This window comes from Cygnus olor, chromosome 9 (assembly GCF_009769625.2).
Source record: "Cygnus olor isolate bCygOlo1 chromosome 9, bCygOlo1.pri.v2, whole genome shotgun sequence".
NCBI lineage: Eukaryota > Metazoa > Chordata > Aves > Anseriformes > Anatidae > Cygnus > Cygnus olor.
Genome location: NC_049177.1, coordinates 7,019,571 through 7,033,284, shown reverse-complemented (window position 1 = coordinate 7,033,284; position 13,714 = coordinate 7,019,571). Strand labels below are relative to the sequence as shown.

At 35.8% G+C, this 13,714-nt stretch overlaps 1 protein-coding gene across 3 annotated transcripts in view; it reads left to right on the top strand.

Annotated features, from left to right (window-relative positions):
* Nucleotides 1-13,714, top strand: part of CLSTN2 (calsyntenin 2) — a 463,158-nt gene that overhangs the window by 267,920 nt on the left and 181,524 nt on the right. The gene's annotated exons all lie outside the window — the stretch shown is intronic.

The following is a 13,714-nucleotide window of genomic DNA, read 5'->3' as shown; positions in this document are numbered from 1 at the left end:
TTTAGAAATAACAGCATTTGTTCTTCTCTTCCTGTTCCACTCCATGACCTAAACCTGGCTATAGGCAAATTATGTGACAAGTATTTAAAGGTTCTGAAATCTTATGTTAACTGCATTAGTACTTTATAACTGTCAAGACTTGGGCAGAAAATTTAATGGAGATTTTGAAGATTTTTATGAAGATTACTGTATGCTAGATGTATGTCTTACAGATGTTTTACGTTTATTAAGCCTATTTTCCTGATACTTATTCTGTCATACTATATACTTAAGCAGCAAAGAGTACTTTTGCACATCAAACAAATTTTCTGTTAAATTCCCTGTTTCATTAAGAATATTTGTTTTAAGGAGATGGGAAAATGTTAATGCTTGACAACTGTACTGAGATCCTAAAATGATGCTTTTTTAAAAAAAATATATTGTTTAAGAATGTTCATCTTGTACAAGGAAAGGAACTGAGGAAGATGAATATCCTTAGAATGCTCTTGTGGAATACAGTTATAATCAGTAAGCAGTAAATCACAGTACTTGGTCCAAAAAGCATTTTACAGAACATCTCAGAATTGTTATTAGCTATTTTCCCCAAAAGCATATACTGGCATAAACTCATTCCATGCAAGACAGGGATTCACAAATGTTTTTATATACTGAACCTAATTTTAATATCAAGATTGGCCTGCCTCATGGTGTCCCCCTGGTTCTTGGTTTTGCAGAACTTTTTTCCACAAATATATGTTCAGGGAGGATATTCAGTGGAGAGGACTCGACTAAATTCAGAGGTGAAAGCCTCAGGTAGCATATATACATGGACACGACAACCTGAGCACCAAAGACTGTTGTCCACATATCAGTTTCTATGACACCGAGTTACTTGTTAATGGAGGCATAATCAATGTGCATTCAGAGATAAGTAGACAAGCCCCTATCTGGGACATACTAATTATAATTAGGACAGGAGTATTTCATAGAAAGATGCTCGGGATAAGGTATCTTGATTCTTGATTCATTAACTACTATTTTAAGCAAAGGAAAAAAAATATATATATATTTTCCAAATTATTTTTTATGCATTTATCAAGAAGCTACTGTATTTTAAAACAAAAACTGTGGAATGAGACTTCAAATGATAAGCTGTTCTCTGTGGTCTGGACTATTGCATCCAGTTCTGGGCCCCTCAGTTCAAGAAGGACAGGGAACTGCTTGAGAGAGTCTAGTGCAGAGCCACAAAGATGATTAAGGAAGTGGAGTACCTCTCTTATGAAGAAAGGCTGAAGGAGCTGGGTCTCTTTTAGTTTATAAATATGTAAAGGGTGAGTGTCAGGAGGATGGAGCAAGGCTCTTCTCGGTGACATCCAATGGTAGGGTTCCACGCGTTCCCATGTGATCTGGTCTAGGTGTTCCTGCAGGGGGATTGGACTAGATGGTCTGTCACGGTCCCTTCCAATCCCTAACATTCTGTGGTGATCTCTTGCCACCTAAATGATTCTATTGCTCTATAATGTATTTGAGTACTTTTTTTTTTTTCCCGTAATGCTAACTTTCACATTTATATGCAATTCATTATTCCAAATGTTTGTGTGAAACAGCAGTAAACTTAAGTTTATTTCAGCAAGGATTTCATCTCTCTGTGAAATCTTCAGCTACAGTTATTTAGGAATAAAGATCAACTCATAATGAAAAGATATCCTTTTCGTTTGTGTGCAGTCCATCTCATTTGCTTCTTTCATTTGCATTCCCTTGGGAATCTTACAGAGATGTTAATCATGTGCTGTTTCCACTGATACTTCTTCAAACTGTTCGCTGACTTTTTTTACTTTTTTTTTTTTTTTAACTTCTTCATTTATTAATTCTATTAATATTTTAAGAAGCACTATGGGGTCTGGGATGGAAAATACTTGGTGTGTATCTCTGACATTAATATTTCAACTTATTTCCAGGTAGTAATGTGCTTTTGACCTCATGATCTGCAATCCAGATGTAACATTATAATAATTATTGAACCCTTAATTTCCTCAAAGGGCCTGGATTCCCTGTCTGTTTTGAAATACCTTTGTGTGTTTTTGTTTTAAAGGTTCTTGCCTTTTTAATTGTTGGAGTGCCATTTCTTCTTATTTCTGTTTTAAATTTACTATTTAATATCATGTAATTTTATTTGGCTTCATAACATCCACAACATTATTATAGGTCTTTAAGTAAAATTCAATTTGTGTAATGTGTTTAGTAGGAGCAAACTGAAAATATGCACAGCTGTACACATTAACAGTATTCACTAGCTCTACATTTAATAGTATTTTAATGTGGAATTTCTTCTATGGCCATATTTTGTTTAGGTGTGGGAAACTTCTATAATGTAATATATTGGTCTTCAATGGTACAAGAGAATCAGAGCTCCAACTGTTCCTTCCCCATTGCCCTACTAATATTTTTTTTTGTATTTTATCCACCTATTTTTTAAATATTTTTTTTATCCACCTATTTTTTAAAATAAGTTTTTAAATTTTTAATCTTTCAAAAGACTTTTCCATGAATTGTTTTTCAAAAATGGTCTCAGATTCAAGAATGTATCAGGGCAGAGTTTCTGACCTGTGCTTGGATATCTACTCAGATTTCCTTGGATAAACTATATCAAGCCTAAATGTATGTGTCATCTTCCTCTGGAACTACAGCTGCTGCAATAGTTTACTTGCAGATTGTTGACTGTTCATCAGTACTTGTGTTGGCTTATATAAGTAGGCATTTGTTTTCAGTAGTACCAGTATGTATGTAAAGAAACAAACTGCCTACCAAACTGCTATATATCCTTTCAGATTTCATCCGGGTATAAGCTCCATAGAAACATAAAATTCAACAACAACAACAAAAAAAAGCTCCGTTAGCCATCAAGTTGATATTTCTAGGGAACACCTCTGTTGCTGCATAGCCAGATGTTACGTGGACAGTGTAATCTTTCTTCTTTTCTTCATGCTTTCTCTTTTAAGTGCTCATCTTCCATAAATGACAGGCAAATTACAGCGTTTATCATTACAGGGTGACAGGTCAGAGTAGGTAAAATGCACAGTTATTCTATACATTTATTTAATTTATACATATATGATTCTATGATATATTCCATATTTATATATATGTATTCCCAGTGAGGACATAGTCCTTTGGGAACCATGCCAAACTTGTGGAAGTAAGGAAGTGTGGAAGTCCTTGCATTTATGGCCAAAGTAAGGACAGCTTCAGAAAAGAGGTGCACAAGTGTTGAGGCAGAAAGTGTTGCATCAAAATGAGTGCACAGGAGCCACATGTCAGAGAATATAAACCTTGCTGAGTTTTGTCTCCAAATTAAATCTGCATTCTGCTTTATAAAACAAAGTTATATGGGATATCTGTGGATATGCCAACACAGTGGTCTAAGATTATAATGATGTCAAGATTTGTGCTACCAATAACAGGTGCCAGTGGAGAATGAGATTATGCTATTTTTTCTACACAAGAAAGCACAGGTCCACTGTACTGCCCTGGCTTAAAGGAACCAGGAAGGGCTGTTTGTACCATTCAGTGTAAGATCTCTTAGTTCAGCAAGAGCAGCCTGGAAATAGTGCAGGTTTTCCAGCTCTGAGCTGTTTATTATCAAGGATCCTTTGAGCAAAGTACAGATTGCATTGCTCCTATCCATTGCCCTGGTGCACAGGTGGCTTACACACTTCATATGTTGCATCTAAGCGAAGTATCTTTCACCTGATAGCTGCTTTGTTACTAGGAACAAAAGCAGAACTAATTTATTAAGACACATTTGATATTCATCTGTGATTCTTATCTGCCCCCCAGTGCTTCTATTTGGTTTCTATACCTGTTCTTATGTTCTCAGTTTTTAGTTAAAATGTTAGTTGTGGCATAGAACTGGTCTTACTTTTTCTGTTTTCTCTTATGGAAACTTTAACTTAGTTATGAACACATTTTAACAATTTTTTCTCCATGGCTACTGAGGTAAGTCTTTTATTATCTGTCTTGTCAATCCATTCTGGTAATACACACATTATCGTGCATGTCAAGTCCCTGTTCACGGAGTGGTCACAAGAGAAAATGCCTTCAGTCAGCACAGTTTTTTTCTCCTTTGTCATATTTTTGAAATCAAGAGTGACAACAGGAGAAAGAGATCTGTGTAGTTGCCACCTCAGCAGGTCTGTGTTTCCAGGGAGGACTAACAGGAGATTTAGAAAACTTCTAAGCTGGCCTGTGAAAATGCTGGCTGCCTGATACGATCAGCCTCTTTCATGACTGGAGCATGAAGAATTTCACAATATTGCAATGAACTGTCTTTGGTCTTAAGAATTTATTGTGAATTGTGCAATAATCAGTGTATATGTAAAACTATAGTTCTTAGAATTTTCATGGAATTAGTATGTTCACTTTTTATTTTTTATTTTTTTTTATTTTTATTTTCAATGCAAGCACATCTTTGCTGGATTCTAGTTTTGAAGGGAATTTTGAAAATACCATTGTGAATGGTTAAATGCCATTAACACCCGGGATGCAGCCTTATGCAGGGTACCACAAAATAACCATGAAGAAACTGCAAGTCCTGTAGATACAGGTTAAGCCTAGTCTGTCTTAAGCAGTATAGCGTTTCCTGTAGAATGAGCTTGCTTACTCTCTAGCAAAATCCATTGGAAGAATCATAAAATAAGTAAAACAAACCAAAAAAAAACCAAAACTCTTAAAAAGAAGGAACATAAATTTAATTAGACTTGCACCAACCTGCAGGTTCAGCTGGAAATCACTTCTAGGATTTGACTTTCAGGCTTAGGAGTGGTTTAGCTAGAAACAAGGTGAGATCAGCTGAGCTGATTTGACAGTGGTCCATTTCTGTGATGGTAAGAAAACCTCACAAAATGCTGGAGGATTTTGGAAGGCTATTTGGAAAGGACACCTGTCTATATTTTAATTACAGCAACACTGTTTCATTAGTACTGTGCAAAAATGGAGCTGAAAGGAACCTCAGGATGTCTTAGGTCCTGCCTTGGGTAGGAGGATGGACTGATTACATCAGTGTCATTCCTGATAGTTTTCTGTCCTAACCATAAAAATCTGTAGTGACAGAAATGCAACAGATTTCCTGGGCAGTCTCTTCCACACTTTACCATGCTCACAGTTTTTTGTGATGCCTAACCTGAACTTTCTGTGCTGCAATTTTAGCCCATTAGTTTTTGTCCTATCCACCATGGATAGGCAGAGGAGATTATTGCCATTCTTTTGTGCAGCAACAACCTTTTATGTCACTCCCTGAAAGCACCGTGAGCATCTTAAACAACACAGGAGCTTCAGCTGTCCATTGTGTTACTGGTAGAGAAGGGAAGCAGAGAAATAGGAGGTGACTTTGAGAGCAATGAGATGATGAATGCCCTTTTCACCTTGAAAGTGAACAGCCTAACTCTTCACTGTATCACCATTATTAGGCTGATACAATTGCATGAGTGAAGTGTGTTGCACTAAGTATAAACTGGGTAATTTTATCACCGTAAGTTGGACCCATTCAGTCTGAAGCTGCTCTTACGTTCTAGATAGATTTACAGATAGCCTTTTTAAAAAAGGTCAGGTGTGTGTCTTACTGGCTCTGCAAACACAGGTACTCTGTCTCAGAAACAATTGCAAATCAGACTTCTTTTGCAGATGGAGTCCCAGTCTCTGACAACCATTTTGGCTTTGCTAAAATCACTGTAAAGGATGAGTAGACAATAAAGCCACCAAGGAAGGATGTCTGAATATTCACTAAGCTACAGACTACACCCACAAACTCTCCCGAATCATCTTTCTTATTTTAGCAGCTCATAGGAGTGTGTATTCTGAACAGCACCACAGCTAAATCCAGTAGTTATCAGTCTGCTTACACCCAGGGGCTCGAACACAAAATCCTATTTCTCTGCTTGAAAATGTGAAGCGTCCATTCTTCTTGTTTGCTTATTTGCTTTTATTGATAAGCAGTGGCACTGGTAACAGAAACGGTCTTTTTGGTACAACGTTACAAATAGGGAAATTATTCTACAAAATGTGTCTCGGAATACTGTCTTTTTTGACTCTCACTATTGGCAAGATGTAAAACATGCTGTCGGTTTTATAATGCCCAGAATTTGTTGGTGTTAAATATTTCACTGTGAAAGTGATGCGTGATCAAAAAATCTGAACTGTAAGTTAACCCATGGAGTATTGCTGTCATTTGTAATGAATGTAAAATTCAAAAACAAAAGTTTAAAAATTCGGCAGGTGATTTATTAATGCAGTTTAATTAGTTAAGACTGTAGCCTTTAAAGGCAAAAATAGAATCTCATCATTGTGATCATGACCTAAGGTGGAATAAAAGATTGGCAGCAGCACAGTCAGCTCAGCTTTGACCTGAGGGTGCTGTTTGCCATCCAGTAAAGTTAGGGTGGTAGATGCTGAGACCTCTGATTAAGAACACACCAAAAAATATCACTCTGACAGTGACCTCTGTTGGTTAGTCCCTGAAATTCAGAGGTGAAAGTTTTGTTTTTTCCTCTTGAAGTTTTTGCCAATTAGGCTTGATAGCCTTTCATATTCATTTTGACAGTACTGAAAAAAGTAGGTCACATTCATGTTTCAAATGAAGACTAAAGGTTCAAGAACTCAGACTGTTCTGATAAAGGTCTTAGTAGCTGCTGAGTGATCTGTCATTGTAGGAGGATGTGGCTAGGAAGAAATTCAGTCTTTGATGCATGAACAGTGAGGAAAGATGCTTCTGGCAGACAAAAACGGTAATGAATGAGAATGGTGGAAATAGACTTTATTTACTATACCTAAATATGATAAATTATGTGAAGCCAGAAAGAAGCAAGTAAAGTAACCAAGTAATTATGGTTTGATCATATTCATTTGGGCTTTTAGGCTTATGGATAGGAATAGAATTTTTATGCTTATTGCTTTGAAGTAAATTGGAACTGTTTTGAATAGTGTTTTTTTTATAAAATAAAACCCAATCTTTGTAAAATTCGGGCAGAATATTACAGTGGATATGCAAACGTGCACATGAAGACAGGGACAGAATTTGTCATTTTTTGGTGCTGCAGTGTCATGCTAACTAATTAATCAACTATTTAATTAAAACAGGTTATTAGTGAAGTTGCCAGGAAAATAGCATCTGTCATTAAACTTCTGGGCTAGAACCAATAGACCTGTAGGTCCCAAAATTGGTAGGTACGGTTAGGCTCTAACTATGGATATAGATTGTATTACACACCTTCTTTGAAACTAATGAAACTAATGAAGCCTTGTTGTATGAATACCTTTAGGTTTAATCAAAAAAATCAAAATTTCAACAGCTTGTTAATGTCACCATCAGACCTATGGCTAGTGATTACAAGATAACCCAGTAAAACAAACAAACAAAAACTTCCTTAATGAAGAAGCCAAACAATTCTGTTCAAAGTAGCAAAGTTCTCTGTCAAATTCAAATGAATTATATTGTGGGAATTACTGTTTCCTGCAGCTCCGTCCATAACAGGATACGGAGAGATGCAGTTTTCTTTCTTCTGTTCCTAACACCTTGCAAATTCCTAAATCCTAAAAAAAAAAAAAAAAAAAAAAAAAAAAAAAAAAAAAACACAATAATGTAGGAATCATAAACTTTCTTAATCAGTTCTAAATGTATCAGACAAATTTTATAGAAAATTCCAGAAAAGCACATTCACAATGACCCATTTTTTCTATGAAATTATACTGTTAGTCATAGTATACTTACCTTTTTGACATTACAGTATTTTATGTTTTCTAGAAATGGGCCATGAATTTTAATGCACTTCCTTTTTCTTTGGTGACCATTGCATGTGACTTTGACTTGCAGAGCTAGGTATCCATCCAGGAACATTCACATTTATTACTAAATGTTTTGGCCAATGCTTCAGTTATGGAATTTCAGGAATTTCAAAGTTTGTGTAAATTTTACTTGTCTGTTTATGAAGGTGTTCATGTGACTATTAGAAAGTTAAACGGAAACATCAAGAAATTTTTAAACTGTCAACAATTCTGAATTGACAAATATATGTGCTATATCTCAACAAACTGGTGAAGATAATACAAGGTATATAAAATATCACTAAAACACCTTTTTTAGAGATATTTCTAAGAGATGTTAAATCTTGAATTAGTAGATCTAAACTCAGTGGTACTGTAGCAATTTGTCCTCTGTGCTGACAGTGTCCGTCTGTAAGGACACAGGAACATACAATGTCTGTAACCAATCCAATTATCTGCTTATATTTATGTATGTTAAAACAATATATCTGAATTTGCAGATGAAATATGAAGTTATTTCAATGAATTATGCCTTTAAAAAAAAAAAAAAAGAAAAGATGCAGAAAGTCATTTATTTCATTGAGGTACTGTTTTAACCTATGTTTCCTTCACAAGAATGTGAATTAAGATTGACTTGCTTTTGCAAAGTAATTTTCGCTATGTACTTAAGCATGGATTCTACACGCTTCCCTAGCTCTCTAAAATCAGTGGTGTTTTCTCAGCTCTGAATTTAGATTCTGAATGATACAGGAGAAGCAAGGTACCATAGAAAATACATAACATTTTGCCTGCTATGTTAAATGACTTCAAACATTTTAAAGTGGGACTTTTGTGATCTAAAGACACTCCTAAGTTCATGTAACAGATTAGTCAGCAAATTTATGATTTTAAGAATATAATTTCTATTTGGTAGTAACAGTCTCATGCTGATTTAGAGCACACATAATTCAGTTAAATAAATATTGGCCTCTAATTTCTCTGTTTTGGGGTAAAAAGGCTGAGGAATAATTTTGTTGTTATAGCGTGAGTGACACTGAGGGCTGCCTTGGGTTCAAAGAGTCTCATACCTTCTTAAAATCAGTGCTTGCCAAGTATGTGTAAGCAGATAGAAATAAAGTGACAAATATCCACTGTAGTTAGATGTCTTTGTTATTGTGCTTGCAGTGAATATCATAGGTGAATAAGTTCTGACAATTTCAGGTGCAAATAAGCATTTTTAAACATTTGTTGATATAAATTGAGTTACTTGAAAAGTGACAATAGCAAGCATAACTCAGAGTCATGTAGCTTGGCAATGAAAAGGTTGAAACAAACAAGAATGATACTAGTGTTAATTTTTTTCTTTATTATTTGGTATTCAGTTAAGTAGTCATCTTGATCCTTCCATTTTTGCTTTCAGGGGTATGTCAACTTGGGCATTAAAAATTTGTGGCCATCTTTCCAAACAGTACTCCAATAACCTAAAGCACTCTTAAGGAGAGCTGAAATAAGTAGTGTGAGGGCCCAAGGGAAGGAATAAACTACTACTCTGAGTCTAATAGTACAACTTCCACTTGAATCTCTCTTTACACTTTCATTCCTTCCTTTGTCGGAGCAATAATGCAATTACATCTGCCTCCTTCAGCTCTTTCTGTGTTTCCTATGCTGTCATATCCTTAAGTGAAGAATTATGAATTAAAAAATAAATCATTTATAAAGGCATGAAATATTAGTTATGCAGGTTTGGAATAATCTTTATAATACAGTGAAGTTTCAGTAACATAACAAAGTGGATTTGGAATTTTCACCACTTAGAAGTTTACCACAACAAAACTGGCACTACAGGATTCCAGTTTGCTTTAAAAATAAAATCAATAGGCTAAATTAGTTGGAAAAATGACATGTTAAAATGTATTCCCCAGAGTAGAACTACTGGAGTTAATGCAGTGCAGAAGAGGAACATGCAGTTTGTCCAAAGTGGTTTCTAAGTATTAAAAGTAAACCAAAAAAACAGCCTAAGTAGGTCTATTTAATCTTTAGAGTTCATGTTGCTTATTGGTCAGCAATTGTCTTTGGGGCTTCTCAGATGTTCTCACCATCTTTCCTTTAACCCAGACATTTTCCAATCACAGCTCCATCAGTGTTGTTTTACTGGACTAGAATAAATTCTCACAATAGTCTGTAAGAGCAGCTGCTTCCCATCCTTGCTAGGGCAGCCTAAAATATGCATGTGATGCTACTTTTATGAAGCGAGAGGGGGAAGGAGAGTACAAAGAATTCAACTCTGGGCAGGTAGTTTAGGGCATTGATTTTCTACTCAAATCTGCTTCTGGCTGTGTGAAATGGATCAAACCAATTTGTTCTCTTGACCTAGGATTTCCGCCACTGTCCTTTCTACTGTGTGTTTAGACTATAAAAAAAAGTTATAAATGCTTGTGTCTCAAAACCAGGCAGCACTGAACATAGTCTTTTGCAACACCAAGCACAAGAAGGATTTACTCTCCTCAGATGTCACTCTTTTTTCCTCCCATAATCTTTTCTGATATGTATGTACCATGTTTGGAGTAGGTACAGCCCATGCAATTGGATTAGCGTGGATGCTGAACCTGAGCTAACAATCCTGTTAGAGATGTCTATCATCATGGCTGCACAGCTCTGTCTGTACATCTGTCATGGGCACCAGCAGCTCCCTGGCAGTAAGGTAGGCAAATTACCAAGAAATTTCATTACTTGAGTGCTTAGTCTTGGGGTTCTGTTATGTGTAGAAGAAAATAAGCTTCCTCTATGTGTGTGTTTGTTTGTTTGTATTGTTCATTTGTTTTTACTGAAAACATGGAATAAGTTAGATAAGCTCATAGAGTAGTTTTCTATCTACTCTTGGCTGTTATAGATTTAATATAAAGAGGTAGAACAGATTTAATTACTATGAAAACACAGCTCATGATGTAAAGAAACAAAAAAGTGTCTTCAAGGTATTTTCTTCTCATGTTAAATGCATAGGGAAGTGTCACTGGGATGTTGTGAAGGGTACTGATCCCACTGAGATACAGGGAGACAGCAAGAAGCTGATGGCAATATTGCAAGAATTTGCTGTTCTTTTTAAGAACACATATTAAGAACAATGGGGCTACTACTATAAAACCTAGTTTTTCATGTTTCTGTAATTTTATTATAGGAGGGCTCAAGAGACTTCAAAAAAATAAATTGCCTATATTAGCAGATACCTGCTAATTCAGAGAGGGTGGATGGCCCTAATGTAGCCACAGCATGTGGAAATACTAACGATGGTAAAATACAGCTGATCTGCTCACTTGTTGGGATCCTTATTTCAGCTGTTGCAGTCACCTTTATGTTTCTTGTGCTGGGTATGAGAAGGACCTTGGCAGAAAGGAGGTGTAAGCTGCCTTTTTCTCTTAAATGGTTGGCTCCTATTATTTTTTGTGGTGCATCATGAATTTACTATCCACATAAAAGACTGTTCAAATTGGTTTCAAAAAAAAAATTTAAATCTTGTCTCATTAGGTGTTATGGTACACAAAATAGATACACATTTAATGCAGGTAGTTTGCAAGCAAAATGTAGTAGATAACTGGAGTCTTGAGGTGAGGTTTGCTTTTCTCTTTTTCTGCTTTTGTACTTTAAGGCTTTTTCCTTGTAGACTATTCTGTTTATTCCACTTTTCCTGGATAAAGGCAACTGTGTAACTGCACTATGCAAACTTAGTAAAAAACAAACAAACAAAAAAACCCCATGAATTTAAAGGAACAGAGGCAAAATGAAAGTTGAATCATGGCCATCATAACCAAAAATTTCGTACGAATTTGGAAAAGAGAAGTTAAATATAAATGTACAGAAGCAATTGGCCTGCTTTTATACGGAAGTCATCATAATGATGCTGGTCAGGAGGCTGGAACACTTTCCCATGAGGAGAAACTGAGGGAATGGAGTTTGTTCAGCCTGCAGAATAGACAGCTTTGTGGGAAGATAGCAGTAGCCCCCCAGCACCTGTTTAGGAGGGGGCTGAGAAGATGGAGCTGGGCTCTTTATGGTGGGAGAAGGAAAGACAACAAATTGAAGCTAGAAAGGTTTGTAATGGACATAAGGCAGAACTTTTTCACCAGGAGGACAGTCAGGCATTGGAGCACCTCCATCTTGATAGACATTCAAGGCTCCATAGAGCCTTAAGTGACCTGGTCTGACCTGACCTCCTAGCTGCTCCTGCTTGAGCAGGATATTGGCCTGGAGACCTCTGAGTACCCTCCTGCCTGAATTGTCCTATGATTCTATGACGTTAGATGTTTTTTACTTTATTTTACTTTCTTTTTTCAGAAATGAAATTGCTAGACAGGCTTTGGGAGGACACTTAAGCTTGTGGTAGCATTTTATTGAAAACTCAGGGTGCTCACTTTCTTTGGATTCGGAGAGGATGTCTGTGTTGGCAATGACAAGGCCACTTGGTAAGGGAAAGGAAACAGAAGATCTGTATAAAAGTGACCTGGCTGAAGGCAGCTAGCAATGTTCTTTACATTATAGTTGATTCTTAGCTTAGTCATAGAGGAGGGCAACAAGCTTCACTATATTGTGTAAGTCTTTCTTTGTTTTGAAATGATAATTTTATTTCAAAATAACATACTATTAAAAAGGAGCCATAGCTTTCTGTGTAAACTGTTCTTTTTACTCTTAACTAGTATGGCTACATTGAATACACACAAAAATGGAGGCCAAAAAAGTATTGTAAAAAAAAAAAATAATCCCTAATGACAATTATTTAACTTCTTTATGACTGAGCCATAAATGCCCTTTGTGTGTCTTGGACTCGTATAAAATTCAGAAGAAAGTACATTGAGGACAGTTGACAGCAAACTGGCTCTTACAGTTCTCTCTTACGGCAAAATGTCCAGATTGTATTGAGTGAACACCTTGGCAATGGTTCATATCCAGATTGCATTACCTTGTTCTGTGTTGACTGTAATCACATAATAGTCATGAAAGGCCAGATGTCCCTTGTGAACCTTGACAGTGAATATCGGCTAAGTACTTTTTTTTGTCATTATCTCAGTGTGGTTTTTTTTAGTACATCAAAAATAAGTAGACACTAATATCAGACCTCTCTTGCTATTTTTAAATGTGACAACTTATGATATCTGCATGTATAATACGGTTATACTTGCTAAAATATTTAAATTACAGTCTTTAAATAGTTTAATGCTACTTTAGGAAGAAGCAGCATTGTTTGCCTTTGATTCATTTAGGACTTTCAATTCTCAGTGAGATTTAATTTTCTTGTTAATTGTTCTTGTGAACGAATTTTTAGAGGTGAGATTATGAAAGAGATTGGTAGGGATTCAAACTTGTCATGCTGTTGGACATCTGTGTTTGTTTCAGGTTAATTGCAATATACTCATTTACTTTTAATTTTAAACAGCTTTGGTAAGAAAGATTTTATTACCGGATATAATGGACTTTTTACTGCACATATTCTCCCTTCTGGCTTTTTCATATTCCTTTGATCTTCAGAAATTATAGATTATGAAGTGGCAGAAGAGCAAAAGTTTAAAAAATACAACAAACCAGAGCACCAAAAAACAAACAAACAACAACGAAGGAGCCAACGCTGACAATCTTGCTGCTGGGACTATGACTTGATCTGTTTTGCAATTAAAAGCAGAAAGGCAAAAAAAAAAAAAAAAAAAAGCTTTTCACTAGAATTGTAAGATGCTAGTTTCCAGAGCTGCTGAGATTAGCCTCTGACTAGCCTTGTGTCAAAAATCCAAACAGATATTAAGCTATACACAGGCTAGCAATATTAATTTAATACCAAATCTAAGACATTTTTAATTGAAGAAACAATTCAAAGCCAAAAGAACCCCACAATTAGAAATACCTAACCTTATCCCAGATACCAGGAGAGTCTCTTAGTCTTCACCGCTTGGGTTCCTTG